The sequence below is a fragment of the Mus pahari genome, chromosome 20 (genome assembly GCF_900095145.1).
Source record: "Mus pahari chromosome 20, PAHARI_EIJ_v1.1, whole genome shotgun sequence".
Lineage (NCBI taxonomy): Eukaryota > Metazoa > Chordata > Mammalia > Rodentia > Muridae > Mus > Mus pahari.
Window position 1 is genome coordinate 42735741 of NC_034609.1, and position 12400 is coordinate 42748140.

Sequence of the window (12400 nt, forward strand, 5' to 3'; positions counted from 1 at the left end):
AAAAAAAAAAAAAAAAAAAAAAAAAAAATCAGAGAAAGAATGAGCCACCAACAACCAAGATGAGTCAGTTCAACTCAATTCTTCTGACAGAAACTGGTACTTAGAGTAACAAAGGGGTTTTGGTTTCGGCAGCTGCCCGTATGAACTTCCAACCATGAAAGGGATGAACAGTACAGAGCGAGTAAAGGACCTGGAGCTGTGGGATCACCCTAGTCTGCAAAACACACCCAGTTATGAACCGACACCAGAGACTGGGGCTGCTGGCATGTAGTCACAGGAGAAGCAGCTATGTCTGTGTCAACAGAAAGACAGTGACAATGTCAACCACAAGAACAAAAAGAGTAAATCAAAGATCCAAGGCTTTAGAAAGTCCAGAGGTCAGCTACTGCTGTGTACACATTCTGCAGCGGTCAGAGGCCCTATCATGGAAAGGAGTGTTAGAAAGCAGCCCTAAAGATCACTGGTCAAAGAATATACAGCCAGTCACTGGAGTAATATAAAAGTTCTTGCACTTTACAGAAGGGGCTGGAGAGGTTTCTTAGTGGTTAGAGCACTGGCTGCTCTTCCAGAGGATCTGGGTTCCATTCCTGACACCCACATGGCAGCTCACAAGCACCTGTCACTCCAGTTTATGGCCCTCCCTCTTCTGCCCTCCCTAAGCACTGCACATATATGGTGTAGACACATATACAGGCAAAGCACCTATACACATAAAATTGCCTTAAGAGAAAGACTCTTTGACCTAGTGGAGATACATATAATGAGAATGTTAGTGCACAGTACTTGCGAGAGCATCTTGATAGGCCTGCCTGCACTAAGTCACTTTAACACTGCCCTGGATAAGTGTTCCACAGGTAGACAGTCAGTTTCTATAGGATGCATTCTGTGCAGAAGAGATAGTTGATGTTTACAAACTAGGCAGGGGCCGAATTCTAAAACAAAGAAGTGGAAAGGAATGAAATGAACTTTTTAAAAAGAAAATACTCAGCTGGGCTTTGAGGCACAAGCATAATGCCAGCACCTGGGGGGCAGAGGCAGAAGACCTCTGACTCTGAAGCTAGAGTCATCTACAGAGCAAGTTCCACACAGCTATGATTATTACCCAGAGAACCCCATAGGTAACCAACCCACTCTTCTCCAGTTGGTTCTGGGAAATAGGACACAAAAAACCCACACCACAGGTCACGATGTGTGCCAGGCCATTTTATTGAGTGCTTATGGAGTGAGACACCGCCAGGTGCTGTAGAGGGTGTGTGTGCACGTGGGGGAGGCAGAAGGATCAGGGACACAGTGTCCTTATGTGTGAGGAAGCAAAGGAGACCAACCACAAACCAACTACCTGGCCAAACTCGGGAAAGGAAGGTGTTAGAGTAGAGGCTACCTAAGCTGAGTTAAAGTCCCTTCAGGAGTAACAAGTTTAGTTACACAGAAGGCACAATGGAGGGAGATGTGGTGCATCTGCGGATGAGGAGAACATAGAATATACATAAGGATCAACAGGGCATCCTGTGTGAGGAGAACGGGGGAAAGACGGCATGGAAGAGGAAGTTCGAGCAGGTACCATGTTGGAGCAGGTCATTCTAGAATGCAGACATCAGCAGCCAAGGGAAATGACCATAAAGAGCCAGAGACCAAGGCTGCTGAGCAACTGCTCAGAGCTCTGCGCTGTACAGCTGGAGGTCAGGGTCCTATACAAACCACGGCAGAAACCTCTGACCTCACACAGCTTATCTTCCAATGTGGGGAGGCACAGAAGAAACAAGTAAGCAAATGCAGCTTAGCTGATGATTCGTGCTGTGCCTGGGAACAGAGAAAGGACGGCAGCACGACTGCTGAGAGCGCTGCCTCGTCAGCCAAGGTGCCACTGCAGCAGTGGAGAAAGGACTTCTAAGTGGAAACCTAAAGGAAGTAGTTAGGAGTGAGAAGAAAAGTAAAAAGGCTGGGTGGCTGAGCTGAATGCAGAAAGGGAAGGGAAAGGAGATAAAGAACTGGGGATGGGGCTGGTGAGATAGCTCAGTGGGTAAGAGCACCTGACTGCTCTTCTGAAGGTCCTGAGTTCAAATCCCAGCAACCACATGGTGGCTCACAACCATCTGTAAGGAGATCTGACTTCCTCTTCTGAAGTGTCTGAAGACAGCTACAGTGTACTTACAATATAAGAAAGAAAGAAAGAAAGAAAGAAAGAAAGAAAGAAAGAAAGAAAGAAAGAAAGAAAGAAAGAAAGATAGATCGAACTGGGGACAACCTGGGGACAGCCCTGTACATCAGAGAGGAACTCAGTTATTACTCGGAAAGGGAGGAGAAGGCACAGCTGACCGCCCAGCCTTCTAGGAGCAACAAATACAGGGGACAGGGACAGGGGACAGGGCTATGGAGGATCACTGGTTAAACAACCCCGGGAGAAAAGATGCTCACTTAGACCTTATGGCTAAGTAGGTGGCATCAGCAAACTTGTGGTGAAAGATGCAGGAGAATGCAGGGGAGGGGTAAAGCCCCCGTAACTCTGCCTCTAACGGAGAGGGAGACAACTATGGAAGCTGGTCAGGGGAGGGGCAGTTCCGCACTCACACCCACGTGCTGTGAACTAAGTAGTGAACATCTACAGTAAGGATGTTCACCAACACTGGGAAGCAGCCGGGGCCTGTCAGCATCTTGGGCTCTCCAGTATCCCCTCTTTGGGGAAGAAGACAAGGAACAGGAGAGGCTTAAAGAAAAGGAAATGCAAACTTCCCCAAGGAGTCTGGCCACTGGGTGACTCTAATAGCTTAGTTTCTGGCGGGAAAGGGAGATGGCTCAACAGATAAAGGCACTCGCTACCAAGCCTGACCACCTGAGTTCCATCCCTGGGACCTATATGGTAGAAGGCACAAACTGATTCCCCATGGATGCAGACATCCACTGATCTCCACTCAGGACTCATTCATATACACAAAGTAAATACATGTTTTTACATTTTGTTAAAATGTCACTGATCCCTTCCAGAAAAAGGTTATCCTAAGCGATCAGGCGGCCCTGGTCTGACTACTCTACCAAGCGCTGTCTACTCCAGGACCTGGCTTTCCACACCCACCAGTGCTAGAAGGAAGTAAGGAAAAAAGGAAGCCGCTTCAGGTACAAAAGTCTCCCGGGATAAGTGAACAGGCTGGGAATGATAGAAAACTCAAGCAACTCTGCTGTACAGAGCTAGGTAACCTGTTTATTGTCCTCAAGGTGAAAAGTCCAGGCTTTTAGAGACACTACAGTGGCAGGCCTGTGGTGGAAAATGACAGAGCCTGAGGTTTCCACAGGTTCCCAATCCTGAAGAAGGCTCAAATCCTTTTCCTTTCCGGCTTCTAATTCACCATTCAACTGTCAGAAGACAGTGCCCAGGGCCGGGTGCAGGAAGCCAAGCACTTACCATTAACTCCTGTGCTCTTGGGCCTGTGTGTTTAGAGAGATCCTGATCCACAGACATGTCCGGTACAGCCTTTAAAGAACAGACTGCACTTTCAGGGCTGTAACACACATATCCACCTGTATCAACAACTTACGGTGCCCAAGATACAACTCTAAATCAGTCAACATGAGCTACAAAACATGCTCGCTAGCTAGCGGCAAGCAGGAGAGCCGCAACAGACATTAATTACTCAGACAGGCATATGTACACAGGCTCACACACAGAGAGAAAGAAAACCACTAACTTGTCCCTCCCTTTCTGAGTTAGTATGCTGAGGACAAGGGGGCCACAGAAGACCCAGTGAGAGCGAAGTCTAGCATGTGAGGAAAGGAAGTGTGTGGAGAAGGCCATCGAAGAATAAAATGAGCCATTCAGCAGTGAGCTGAAACCGAAATACTCCAGGTTTTCAGATGTACACAGAGAGATGCAGAAATAAACAAATGCACATCTGAATTCATACCTCATCTACCACAAGGACACAGCAGCAGTGCCATGCACTATACCCCTAGGAAGGAGTTCTACCATGTGCCCACATGGCTGAGGACCACTCTCCAGGGAAAGAAGTTAGGCACCTTGAAGAGTAAGCTCAAGGGCAGGTTGGGCTAGATGAGCTGACTCTGGAGCCCTGTAGCAGACAGTGAGGCAGTGCTCTCTCAGAGAATGGGGAGATGCTGCCAGAAGCCAGGGTGGAGGGACTCTCCCTAGCCAAATCTGGGACAATCTTGCTTCATAATATCTAATGAGAAACAGATTACAACCCCTTGAAAATTCAAAATGGGAAAACAGATCCCAACACAAAGTGGAAGCATAAGGAAACTTCTGTTGTTTACACAGTTTCAAAATGCTGCCCACTAAAATACATATTTATAAAGGGGAAGAGTGACTTCATTACTCTATACAAGCCAACTAGCCACAGGCAAGGGACCCAGCCTACCCCCCTCCCCCAGTAGGAGCACTGAGAAGAACCTTATTTCTGGGGTTCCTTCCAAATCATGAGGAGGCATCAGATAAACCCCAAGGCCATTGCATGAAGCGACCTACCAGTCACCAACTGTACAGTGACACCCAGTATATTCATGCCAGTAGACAGCATTGACTAAAATGAAATGGGAGTGTGGCTGGCCATGGGGATCTACTGATGACCGGTTCCCACCCCACTGCCCCCTCCATCTAAGAATATGTAAATCCTTTACGTAATGGCACAGCACTTCCATAGAAACTGTGCACATCTACCCATACATTTTAATTTATACCAGTTATTATAATACTTAAAAATATAAATGCTAGCCGGGCATGGTGGTGCACACCTTTAATCCCAGCACTCTGGAGGCAGAGGCAGGAGGATTTCTGAGTTTGAGGCCAGCCTGGTCTACAAAGTGAGTTCCAGGACAGCCAGGGCTACGCAGAGAAACCCTGTCTCGAAAAACCAAACACACACACACACACACACACACACACACACACACACATATATATATATATATATATATATGCTAAATGGTTAGGGGTTAGGTCATATTGTCCAGAGAATACACATCCTGAATATTTTGGATTTTAAAAAGACTTTTATCTTGTCTATGAGTGTTTTAAGCACGTACCACGTGTGTGCAATGCCCATACAGGTCTGAAGAGGGTGTGGGATCCCCTGGTGCTGGAGCTGCCATGTAGGAACTGGGAACAGAGCCCAGGCTCCTTATAAGAGCAGCAAGAGCTCTTAACCCCTATTTATCAACACCCCCAAATAGTTTCAATCAGCAATTGGCCGAATATGTGAATGTGGGACTGGGATATATATTGGGGGGGGGGGAGCATCTAACTCCCAGTTTACAGAGCAGTCATGTTTTCTGAAAGGCTTCAGTTAAAAACATCTAATCAAATTAGCTTTAATGCTGCTAACATTTATACTGTAAACAAACAAAAAACAAGTAGCTTTCTTTCTGGAAAAAAAAGGTAGAACACCCAGAATAGAACTCATACTTAATAACTCAACAAATCTAGTAAGTATTCTCATTTTTTTTTTTAAATCTCAATTGTCAATATATACTAAAACCCTTAAAACTGTACAGAAAAGATTCCTCACCAGGAAGAAAAACTTAACATTTAGCATTTCTTGGTAGCAGGTAGGATCCACTGTCTTGTGATAACTCACATAACCCTCTTAACATTCTGTCACTGCCCACACTGGGTGAGAAAACAGGCCTAAAAGAGGGATGCCCTCGCTGCCCCTACACCCTGTCACTGAGTGGGGAAGCTGTCTGGGAACCCCAGTGTCAGAGTCACATTCTTCAGAGGAAAGGAGCCTGATGTTTTAAAATGTCCCTTAGAATTCAGTCCAAAATGTGTGAACCTGAAAGCACACTATTTATATCCAAGGATGTACAGTACAGCACTGTAATGGGGAAGAGTTAGAAACTCTGTAAGCATGCAATAACAGGGGACGGAAGGGGAAATGATTATGGTTTGTTTGCATTACAGAATACCCTGCAGCAACTTTTCAAACTAAGCCTTGAATAAAACTGAATCATGGTCCCTGACAGATGTCCACATCCTGACCCCCAGAACCTGTGGATGTGACTGTATACCAAGACTCAGCAGGATAGCTGCACCCGAAGATGGGGAGGGCATCCTCCACCCTCTAGTCTCTATAATGTCTCCATACAGCTAAGTGGATGGTTCAGTTAGGACAATAAAAGCCAGGGTGTGATTTTTGTTAGAAAGAAATCAAGGTGCCAAGGAATTACAGGTGGCTTCTATAAACAGAAGGAACCGGATCTCTTCTGAGAGCCTCCAGAAAGAACCAGCTGTCAATACTGACTCTGAGACTCACTGTGGACTTCTGACCTCTAGAATGATAAAACAGTTTATGCTAGTAATAGGAGAATAAGCTAATGAAGTATTAAAGAAATCAATTCATGTACAGAATGGTTCAAACTTTGCAGGTACACATCCCCCTCAGTGAGACGGGGTCTTGCTACATAGTCCTGGCTATCCTGGATCTCACTGTGTAGACCAGGATGACCTCAAACTCAGATCCACCTCCTAAGTGCTGGCAAACTTTGACTTTTAAAATTGCATCCATGGTATTGGAGAGATGACTCTGTGATCAGAAGCACTTGCTGTTCTTGTAGAGGACACAGGTTTGAGTCTCAGCATCCACATGGTGGCTCACAACCAACCCCAACTCCAGTTCAAGGGGATCCATCACTCTCTGCTTAATTCTGTGGACACCAGTAAGCACATCATGAATATGCATACATCAGGCAAAATAAAGGTTAATCTATAAAGTTTTTGTATCTATGTACACAGGAAAAATAACCCTGAAAGGTAACTAATAGAACAGCACAAGCTCTGCAGCGGGTGACTCATTCTTCCCACTTTATTACATTTCTTCACAGTTTACAAAGAGTGTTATTGTTTTTATAATTAGACAAATCGTATTGTTTATCATTTTAAATAAATCCTTTAAAATAAATTTTAAATGAGGAGGTTACATTTTCTGCTAAGACAGCAGCACAAAAGCTCAACTGTGAGCCAGGCATGATGGTGCACACCTTTAAACCCAGCACGCAGGGGCAGAGGGCAGAGGGCAGAGGGCAGAGGGCAGAGGGCAGAGGCAGGAGGATCTCTGAGAGTTCAAGGCCAGCCTGATCTACATGGTGAGTTCTAGGACATCAGAGCTACATAGTGAGACCCTGTCTCAAAAACAAAGTAACAACAAAAACCAGCATGCCAGACTTACTGATTTTGGTATACAGTGATCTTAAACTATTCCTCTCTGAGTTGTTCCCACACATCTGTCTACAGTGACCTTCCTAGCTACAGGAGAACCTGCAGCACCTCATGGCCCCTTCCAGAAACTCCACAGGGACGCCACTCTACTTGCAGGACCTCTTGAGGTTGCCCCTGGATCCACCAAGTAGTGATTAGACTTAATTCCCAGGCATCCTTGCAGAAGACCTGGTTGTCTTCTATAAAAAGCATACCTACTAAAGAAGGCCTTTCCACCCGTGGCTTCCCTGAGAGTGACTGCACTGCTCGTATGGGTGGTCTCAAGATGAGCCTGATATCAAATACTGCATGGGAAAGACAACTGCACCACAGGGACAGATGCAACAGGTGCAGTGTGACAGAGAGGAGTGAGCGACAAGGGGCGAATAATATCCCTTTCAACTCTGAAATTCTTTTTACAATATGCACATTGTAAGAGAACACTACCAAGATTACACTTCTGAGCATAATTTAAATATATCTAAAGTTATTTGCTTGGATATAATTTTAAAATCTAATTCAGGTGAGAGGAAATGACCCATATCGCAGCCATCTAATTATGCTACCATGCCCCACCTCTTCATAACCGAGTTTACTGAAATAACTCCAGTGAAGGGTGTTAAACCATGAAAGGGGACTATTCAATTTAATTAAAAGTTGGCTGGAAAACGATCTCTTTTGAAACTCAACTGCACACTTGGCTGTATTCCCACTGTTTAACAGGCTAACAATTAAGCAGTGCCAGAAGGTACTCTCTTAAAATAAAGGTGCATATGGAGGCCTCAATGAGCCAACGCTGTTCAGTGTTGTGTGACCAGAGAAGCTGAGGTATTTACTGCCTGTCCCTGCAGAGTCTGCTCTTGGTTCCTAGTCTCTGCACATCTAACAGGTACCAGCCAACCACAGACTGGGTCACCAAACTTCTTACTTTCCTCATTTTAGCTGAAATTCATTTCCTTATGAGAGGAAAATACTGTCAAGATTAATAGGAACATTGACTCAGTGGTTAAGAGCACTTACTGGTATTCCAGAGGACCAGGGTTCTATTCCCAGTACCCAAAGCTCTGGTCTCCTCAGCCAAGAGATGTGCAGACACATGCAGGCCTGCCCTTTATATACATAAGAGAAATAAATCAAACGATCAATAGGACCAATCAGATGGCTCTATGGGTAAAGGCACTTGCTGTGCTGGCCTGATGATCTGAGTTTGACCCCTTGAACCCTCATAAAGTTAAGAAAAGAGAACTGACTCTGCAGTTGTCCTCTGACCTCCACACGTGTGCATCTATATACATCATACATACGTGCAATTACAAAACACATCAAACCAGACTGCACCACTAGGAAAAAAAATCCATTCATCGGTCACATCCTAAAATACCACTGGAAAGTCTGGATTCCTGAGCATTTCAGATCACTGGGTGAGTTCCGATCCCATCTATACCACCCCCAAAGCAATCAATAGGTGTTAATAAGGGACTGGAGACATGGCTCAGTAGTTAAGAACACTGGCTGCTCTTCCAGGTTTGATCCCTTCCACCCATGTGGCAGCTTAGAACTGTCTATAACTCCAGTTCTAGGGGACCCAACACCCTCACATACAGGCAAAGTACCAATGAACATTGAAATGAACATAAATAAATCACTTTAGAAAAAAAAGAAGTTGCTAATAATATACAACTTTCTCCTCAAAAGAAATCACTAAAGAGATTCCTGGGAGGAGCTGGGAAGATGGTCCATGGGGCATGAGGACTTGAATTAAGTCCCCAAAATTCACACAGAAAGCTGAGGTAGACTGCCCCTGGGGCACAGTGGCCCCTTAGTCTAGCTCAATCAGTACATTCCAGAATCACTGAGTCCCTGTCTCAAAAAAATCAGGTGGAGTGTGATCAAGGAAGACATCTGCAGAGCTCTGGCCTACACACACACACACACACACAGACTTCCCTTTGGTCCTCCTAGTCCAAAGACTGCCGACCACCAGACAGTGAACAGAATCAGAGATTAAAGCATATGACAGCACCAAGGATGAACAAGATCTGACCAGAAAACACGCTCCTTCATTCCCCTGAGGGGAGATGGGGGAGGCCTGCCAACACCGTCTCACTTTGTAGATAGTAACAGCAAACTGTTGGTTATAGGGGTGTTTGGAGACTGCAGGAGAGTCCTAATGGGCAAAAGTGCAGGTTCAAGTAGCCACTTCACCAAAAATAAAATAAAATAAAACCCAAAAAGTCCAAAAAAATCAGCTGTGGCCAAGTGTGTCACATACTGCAAGATAAGACCTTGGCAAAATCCACATGAATCGGGGTAACTGTGGCCTATTAAACAACGGGATATCATTCAGCCATAAAAGATGAAATACTGATTTACGCTACAACCATAAAAGGTACTGATTTATGCGACAACACAGATGGAATTCTGAAAACACGGCACCAAAGACCACATGCGACTCCTGACCCACTATTCCCAAAAGGCAAACCTAAGGATATGGGTCCATCGGGGACTAAAATAGCAGACTAAAAATCGGTTCTAACCACAGCGGGGTACCGGGAGTCTGAGGAGTAGTTCACAAAGCGGGCTGTGGTGCCCACTGATGCACGGCCAGCTGACACAATGTCACAGGGCGGGACCACTTAAAACAAGTGACGCTTTATAGAAATCACGTTCTTACGTTTAAAAAATAACGGTAAGTGGTGTGGTGCTGTACGTCTTTAATCCCAGCGCCAGAAAAACACAGGAGGATCAGGAGTTCAAAGCCAGCTTGAGCTACTCAGACCTTGTCTCAAATATTAACTTTTTTCCCCCCACTAGTTTTGTAGATTTTAATGCTTTTTTCTCGGTCAGGCTTTTTCCTTCGCTTCCAAACCTAGGGGTTGTTAGCGAGGCTGGCCCCAGAATCAGATCTTCAAGTGCTCCTCCCGTCCCTTCCAAGCGCCACTGGAGAACACCTACAGCAAACGCGAGTCCGAGCCGCGCCGTGCACGGAGCCGCAGCCCGGTTCTCCGGGGCTCCCGACCGCAGGGCCCTGCGGAGGCGAACGGCGCGTGCGCAGCGCGGCGCGCAGGCGCAGGCCAGGCCGTCGCCGCCGCCGCTCCGGGCCAATTTCTCGGGAAGCAGCTGCGGTCGCCGGCGGCCCCCGCGCGGGCAGCGGGCGGCTGGGCCTAGGGCGCGGCCGGCTCTCGGCCGCCGGCGGCTGACGTACCTGCGTCCGCCTCAGGCTCGGGGTCGGCGGACCCGGGGGAACGGCGGCTCCGCCGCAAACACGCCTCGGGTCTCCATTCGGGGGGAATGTTTACTCGCAAGTCTCGCGAGACCACGCCGCTGAGGGGGGGGACGGGAGCGACGGCCCGGCGTGCTCCGCGCGCCCCCGACCTGCGTGCGCGCTCCTGAAGGCCGGGACCCGAGGCGAGAGGCTGTGCGGAGATCTCGCGACATCTGCAGCCTTGGGGGCGGTAAGGGGCGGGGCCGAAGGCGGGGCCAAATCGCGCTCTCTGGGTATATATAGGGAACACGGGCGCTTTGGGCTTCTCCAGGCTTCCTGTCCTGGAAACTCGGGAAGGGGACGGCGCTGTCCAATCTAGGCGTTCTCCTGAACTATTCCCATGGCCCCAGTTTATTATTGCTGCCAGGAGGGTGCATCTGCATTTTGAGAAACAGGAAGGGCGTTTGTAACACCAACTATTTACCATTTGGAACAAACAGGATCAAGGTGAATTTCGTCCGGTAAAACGCACTTTGAGCACTTTAGGCACCTGTAGAACGGGTCCATTCTCATCCTTAGTACTGAGCTGGACTGATCACACTTGGCCCTGGCACAACCTGAGTGTGGGCGGCAAGCTGCTTGGGGAATGTAACCGAACCAAACAGGACGGAGGAGAGGAACCTAGAGTCCTAGGCTCACAAGCTCGCCTTCGCTACCAAGCCTGATACAGAAACTGGGTTTTGCACTGGGACCTCCAGCTGAGCAAACTCAAGAAAAGGGGATCTGGAACCGGGATTTGGGTCAGGGTGTGGAGGGGACCTCGTGCAGCACTATTGTTGTGTTGTTCCTCGGGTGTTCAGTCATTAGAGTGCATGTAAGAGGGGACAGTACTCTTGTATAGGAGCCAAGTTTCGATCCCAGAACCCATATTGGGCAGCTCACTGTAACTTCAGCTCCAGAGGGATCAGTTTTTTGGCCTCTGTGGGCACCTGCACTCCTATGCATAAGCCTACACAGACATACACACGAGATTTTAAAAGGGCAATTTTGAGACAGATGTATGGTATGTGGCAGTAGCCCCACACATTGAAAAGGATAGACCGCGTTTGTTCCCTGGTTCCAGAACCCTATGGATAGCCCATCATTCGGGAGACACTGTGTGGTGACCCCACTGCCTGCCCACTCTCTACTCTGAGACTTCAAACTTGCTCTTGGCCTCAGGTCTCCCTGCTAATTCACCACACTCTCCCAAGGGCTTCTGTCCTTCAGCTGCCTGGAGCCCAGTAATTAGAAGACCCTTGCTGGCTCAGGAGAAACTGGGAACAATAAGCTGATGTCATAAAGGACCCATTAATCTGCATCCAGTAGACTTTAGCTAGAGGAGTGCTCAAGGCTGAGTAGTGTACCAACCAGACTGTAGGAAAGAGACTACTGTACCACGGACGTAATTCAAGTTTTGGTTTTCTGAGTGTTTCTGTTAAGATCTGTTCCCTAAGATCACCACTGATTAGGGACATAACAAATGGAGACACCCCTGGCCATCAGGAACATTCCCGCATCAAAGACCATGCCTCTGTTAGAAGGTTCTAAGGGGGTACTGGGTCACAACACCACTGAATCCCAGTCCTCATTAAGTCCAGGTTCTCTTATCAGGAAGAGCAATATTCTGCCAAGCAGGCATGCTGACCCTGGCTAACAGCTGCCGAGGGGCTGTCTCAGAATAACTAGAGCAATCACTTTACGTTGTAAATCCCCCACTTGTTCAAACAGCCAAACTGAGTCACTGTGGTTATATAGTGATGTGTATTACAGGGAGGACCTCAGTGTACAGAGGACCCGTGCAGTCACATACAAATGCTATTTTGTTTGATCCAGGGGACTTTAGCATCTGCAGATTTTGGTGATCATGGGGCCCCCAGGACTGCTCCCCTCAGACACCAAGGGATAACTCCATAGTGACCATGTGACCACGGGGCTGCCAGAGGGAAGCT

At 47.3% G+C, this 12400-nt stretch overlaps 1 protein-coding gene across 2 annotated transcripts in view; it reads right to left on the reverse strand.

Moving 5' to 3' along the window:
- The window catches only part of Mbtps1 (membrane bound transcription factor peptidase, site 1), a 49771-nt gene extending 39244 nt beyond the window's left edge, over positions 1-10527 (reverse strand). The window contains exon 1 of one of the 2 annotated variants that reach the window (XM_021220112.1): positions 10410-10527. The gene's annotated coding sequence lies outside the window, so the exon portion shown is untranslated. Of the gene's footprint in view, positions 1-10159; positions 10219-10409 lie in introns of those variants that run through there. The other variant, XM_029532448.1, reaches the window with a different exon arrangement.
- Between the last annotated feature and the right edge of the window lie 1873 nt (positions 10528-12400).